General features: G+C 39.3%; 1 pseudogene; it reads right to left on the reverse strand.

Annotated features, from left to right (window-relative positions):
- Positions 1-908: 908 nt before the first annotated feature.
- Positions 909-2,843, reverse strand: LOC103255073 (annotated as a pseudogene).
- Positions 2,844-6,157: the final 3,314 nt, after the last annotated feature.

The following is a 6,157-nucleotide window of genomic DNA, read 5'->3' on the forward strand; positions in this document are numbered from 1 at the left end:
ATAAATAAATTTTCCCAATTGAAAATGACACTGCAGCTGCTATTAAATGAAATTTCTCAACCTAACTTAAGTGAAAAAGAATTGGAGGTTGTCATTATGAGCAAAAAATATAAAATGTTACCACATTGCTTATATTGTCCCTTACAACATGACTTTGAAAAAACAGAGATGCTTTATAGAAGTTTAGTTGGTTTTGAAATGGCATGTGGGTATGGATTTTCCTTGTTTTTTGCCTTCTAAAAATAATGTCATCACCACTTTTTCTATTGCAAGCATGGCATCTGTGATTATTGGAGTAGACCAAAAATATTCGTTCAAACTAAAGAAAGCTAGAAGTCAAAATTTTAATAGCAAGAAATAAGAGTATTTATTTCTTTATTTAACTAATTTAACAGTTCAAATGGGCTCACTAGTCATGAATCTTTTTGGAGGATTCTTCAGTCATGTTGTTTTATGTTTTTGACACAGTAACAATGCACTTTTCTTCATGCAGTTGTGTTTCCTACATAATCAATTTTCTAACATGCATGAGAATATATAAACTTGTATTCTAGAGATTTTACATTTGATTTTACAATGTGAAAAACAACTGGGGAAGGATATGATCTGGAAACGAGAAAAGGGAAAACTTGAACCACAATGAAAATAGGTATATTCATATCCAACTGTATAATAAGAACATAATCCATTTAAGTTTCCAGAAATATACGTCTCAAAGCTTCCCTTCACTTATAGGAAAGACACCTCTTCTGTGGCATTAAGTGGAGGAAGGAGAATTAGTTTGTTCCAATAGAAACAGTTCAGCACAATAGGAAATAGTTTAATGTGGGTCCACTTGTTTGTTAGCTTAAGGACAATCACACTGTCCTCAATCAGTTCAAAAGTCAGTGTGTAAATTGAAAAACATATTAATTTGTTATTTCATTCTGAAAAGCCAGCAGAGCTGCTCTGTTACCATTCCCTGCCTTTTCAGCTTGGGAATCCACTTTTGGTTTGATCTGTAAACGCTTGGCATCTCTATGATCTTCGCTGCTAGCCACAGAAGCATCTGCTGAGTCAGCCTCTCTAGCCTCTTGGTTCATGAGTTCTGGGGTCATGTGGTCCAAGTCTGCTTCTAGAACCTCAGTTTGTACTTCAGTTAGTATCCGATTTACTCATTCAACATGCAACTCTACAAGTACTTCAGTGTCTTCTTCATACTGTATTCAACCCATTTCTAGATAACTCATTTGGACATGCTCTGGAATCTCACTCATATATGAATTGGGCACTTGAGCAATCTGGATGAACTTGTTCCACAGTTACTTGTGCTGAATCCATCTAATCCCGAAGCAATGGTAACACGTGCACCTTTCCAACTTGTTCAATAATAGTCATTGATATCACAGGTTCAGTTTGCACATGTGTTTCTACTGAAAGAACTTCTTTGGTTACTAGCCACTCTAAAATACTATATTACTGAATTGCTTCCTTAATTTATTTCCTTGCGTAAACCACAAGTCACATGAAGTACAATGGTTGGGTTTATCTTCAGTGTGTACTACCAAGTGATTTTTGAACTGATCCCAGCTGTTAAACACACTGTTGCAGAACTGGCATTCATAAAGCTTCTTTCTTTCCTTTTTTTTGCCCTCACTCCAGTGTGCCATACAATGAAGTGACTTTTGAGGGCGGTATTTTTAGCAAATTGTTCACGACAATTTGGACATTAAAAGTTTCTTTACATGTATATTTTCAAAGATGCTCTTCAAAATGTTCAAAATGGTCAAACTGTTTCTCACTCTGCTGATATGTGAATTTTCTCCAGTTTTTTGCTTCTTACTGACTCTACATTCTTCAAGGGGGTAACAATTTAAGTGCTCTTTCCATGCACGCTTCCATAGATAGCTGTTATTGGATATTTCACACTTGAAACTCTCAGGGCAATGTGATTTCATATGTTCCAAAAATGATAAAACAACTTAAATGAACAGTTACATGTCTCATAACGGAACACCTTCACATGTAACAACCGAAGTTCCACAATTTCAATACCTTCTACCTGTTTGCTTGTGAGATCAGATGCACAGGTGTTTTTTTATTTGATCTCCCCCTTTCTATCACTTTGATGGTACTTACTGGCAATATTTGCCAACAGTGTTGGAGCAGTATTATCACAGGAACCTGTGTTCTTTATGTACTTTATGGACTGGTTGACAGAAGCCACTTCATCTTTCACTTCAATTATGCCTTCAGCAATCTCTATCTCAATTTCAGCAGGTCCTAATTCTGCAAATGGCATTGACTCAGTGATCACATTTGAAGTTTCTGTAATCTTCCCTTTTTTGCCTCACCTTTTTTCTTTTTTTTCTTCTAATGGTGCTGAGTTTTCTTTGTTCCTGGCTTCAAGGGCTTTGATAACTTCTAGCATTTGTAGAAACTCATCAATAAGGGTACCTGCAAAATGAACATTTCTATACCTAACCCTGAATTGTACCCCATACCTCTGAAATAAAAAAATGAAAAGCTAAAAAAAATTCTGCTACTTTTTTATACATTACTGGTGTCTTCTTTTCCTCGTATCATTAATTGCGCTGTGTATGTGAGCTCACATGGTAAAAGACCATTTTATTAACACCTTCTATCACTACCAAAGGCTCCTGAATAAATTTATGAAAGAATTTGTAGAAGAACTTGTAGTAAGCAGCCAAATCAGCCTTATGGGCCTTAAAATAGTGTCTGTCAACAATTAGGGTGATGTCAGTAAACTGGTCTTGCTCTCATGATTTGTCTAGCTGGCTCATGATCATTTTATGATGTTCAGAGAACTTCTGAAGGCATTTTAGTATTTCTTCAGTGTGCATGGCCATAAGATTGCTTCAGGAAAGAGGAGGGAGCAACTCCTACATTTTTTTATATTGTATATCCCTTAGCAAATTGTTATGACATTTATTATTTTTAATAGTTTTGTCTTTTAACATTTGTACTAAAGATTTAAGTGATTTACACATCTCCTTTACAGTATTCAAGGATTGACTATGCACTTACTTGTACCACACTCTTTTATATTTTCATATGTTCGTGTTACTATTTTGCATCCTTTTCTTTCAGCTTGAAAAACTCTGCTTAACATTTCTTGTAAGGCAATCTGGTGCTGATGAACTTCCGCATTTTTTATTTGTCTGGGAAAGTGTGTATGTCTCATCTCATTCATTTCTGAATGACAGATTTGCCAGTTTAAGTTTTTTTTGTTTTTGTTTTTTTTTGAGTGGGAGTCTCACTCTGTCACCCAGACTGGAGTACAGTGGCCGCTCCCGGCCACGACAGCCTCGACCTGCTGGGCTCGGGCGATCCTTCCGCTCAGCCTTCCAAGTAGCTGGAACTACAGGCGCGCGCTACCACGTCCAGCTAATTTTTGATTTATTGTAGACATGAGGTCTCACCAAGTTGCCCGGGCGAGTCTCGAACCCGCGGACTCAGGCAATCCACTCACCTCAGCCTCCCAAAGCACGGGATTACAGGCTGAGTCACCGAGCCCGGCTGCTTTAAGTATTTTTAGGTGGAAGTTTTTTCCCTTCAGTGCTTTGAATATATCACCCTACTATCTCTTGATCTGTAAAGTTTCTAATATCCTAATGAGATTCCCTTTGTATGTGATGAGTTTGTTTGCTTTCGTGCTTTAAACAGTCTCTCTTTGTGATTTTTAAAAACAATTTGTTTATAATGTGTCTTTGTGTAGTCTTCTTTGCATTGCAATTGTTTGAAAATATATGAGCTCCATATACCTAGATGTCCATATCTCTCCCCATATTTGGTAAGTTTTCAGGTTGTTTCTTTAAATACCTTTTCCCTTCTTTTTTTTCCTTCTATAATGCAGAGTAGCTCTCTGTTTTGTGTCTGATAAATCTTGTAGACTTTCTTCATTATCTTTCATTCTTTTTATTCCTTTGGCTGGATAATTCCAAATGATCTATGTTTGAATTCACAGAATCTTTCTTCCACTTGATCATGTCTGCTTTTGCATTTTTAATTTCGTTTATTGTATTCTTCAGCTCCAGAATTTCTGCTTGGTTCTTTTTTATGATTTCTGTATCTTTACAAAACTTCTTGTTTTGTTCAGGCATTACTTTTCTGCTATTATTGAGTTGTCTGTCTGTGTCTTCGTGTATTTCATTGAGCAGCCTTAAAACAATTCATTTTAATTCTTTACTAGGCAATTTGTAGATCTCTTGATTCTTTGGGATTAGTTACTGGAATATTATTGTATTCATTTGGTAATGTCATATTTCCTTGATTTTTTTTCCTGTTCATTGAAGTTTTGTGTTGTTGCCTTCACAGCCTTCAGGCAAAAGCCTTTGCCTGTCAGTCTGGCTAGGAATTTGTAAGGTCCCTTAGATCTTTACTTTGGATACGCCTGCTCCACACCACTTGTTTCCTACTGGGGAGTAATTCTTGAGATTGTATGTGTTAGCTTGATTTTGAGATTATGCCTGGCCTCCTGTTTATTTTCTCTAGCATGGTGCCCTGAAATGCTCAAGTTTGTGTGCCTTATCCCAACTATCCAAAGTTGAGCTGGATGTCTGTACGAGATATTTCCACTTGCTATCCATGGGGGAGTGCTCAGGGAGCTGGCCTGGGGATGGGGAGCTGATGTGTGTAGAGCATTTGGGATTCCTATAGCCACTTGGGAATGTCTGTGGGTGAGGTATCTCAAAAGGTTAGTGGTGGAGCTTCCTGATGGAGTCTGAGGAGTTATTAATAGTGTCTGTGGCCTCTCTTTCCCCATCCCAGCCTCTCTCAACAACTCATCTGTGTGATCACCTTAGTAATGTGGGTGAGGCAAGAAAGAAGTATGGCTCTAGGGCAGTGTCTTGCACGACTGAAGGAGCCAGGTAATCCCACTCCCTGTGCTCTTACTTTCTCCCATAGGAGAAATTGCAGACCAAGAGTGTCTCTCTTGTACTCAGCTGTGCCACCTTAGGAAAAGATTGACACAGATAAAGTGATAATGTTCTTTTTATCTTCTTCAGTGCATCTATTCTCAGATTTGTTTTTTTGCTTTTTTGCTCCAACTGTGTACTGGAACTTCTCCGCTGTATTTCTGGACTTTCATAAAGGGACAATTGTTCATGGGTAGTTGTAAAAGTTGATGTTTCTGTAGGAGGATGATGGTAGAAAACTCCCATTCTGCCATCTTGCTGACATCTGACATCACTCCACTCATCTTTCACAAATGCATTATTCCAGTCAAATGCATTGTTTTGGGGGGAATAGGAGTTTATTTTGTGATTTTGGGACTTCTGGGCAGAGGGTGCGGTTACTCATTCTCCTCAGATCACTCACATTATCATCATTAGTTTATTCAAGCTCTTCTCTTAATTTCTGTGTTTCTTCTATTTATTTTCCAGAATTGCCATATCCCACTCCCATTCCTCGTCCCCCAAAGACAAACATTTTAATGTACTAAGTTTCACTACTTGCATTAGAAAATTGTGACTATATGTATAGAGTTGGAGTCTCATTCTGTCGCCCAGACTGGAGTGCAGTGGCCGCTCCTGGCCACCGCAGCCTCGACCTGCTGGGCTCCGGCGATCCTTCTACCTCAGCCTTCCGAATAGCCAGAATTGCAGGCATGCGCTACCACGCCCGGCTGATTTTTTGATTTATTGTAGAGATGAGGTCTCGCTGCCCAGGTGGGTCTCGAACCCACGGGCTCAGGCATTCCACTCACCTCGGCCTCCCAAAGGCGCAGGATTACAGGCTGAGCCACCGAGCCTGGCTTGTTTGTTTTTTTGAGTTGGAGTCTCACTCCATCACCCAGGCTAGAGTGCAGTGGCACACTCATGGTCACCCCAGCATTGGCCTGCTGGGGTCTGGCAATCCTTCCGCCTCAGCCTTCCAAGCAGCCGGAACTACAGGCACATGCTACCACACCTGGCTAATTTTTTTATTTATTGCAGAGATGAGGTCTTGCCAAGTTGCCCAGGCTGTTCTCGAACCTGAGAACTCAGGCAATTCTCTCACTTCAGCCTCCCAAAGTGCTGGGATTACAGGCTTGAGCCACCGCACCCAGCCTGTTATTTATTTATTTATTTTAATTGAAAGTTCCTTGCCTGGGCTTAGAATTCTAGCTCTAGGCCACTCACTGCCAAACTCTACTCTTCCTTTATAAACATAG

Source organism: Carlito syrichta, unplaced genomic scaffold (assembly GCF_000164805.1).
Source record: "Carlito syrichta isolate Samal-C Ts95f unplaced genomic scaffold, Tarsius_syrichta-2.0.1 Scaffold73072, whole genome shotgun sequence".
In the NCBI taxonomy this organism is placed as follows: Eukaryota; Metazoa; Chordata; class Mammalia; order Primates; family Tarsiidae; genus Carlito; species Carlito syrichta.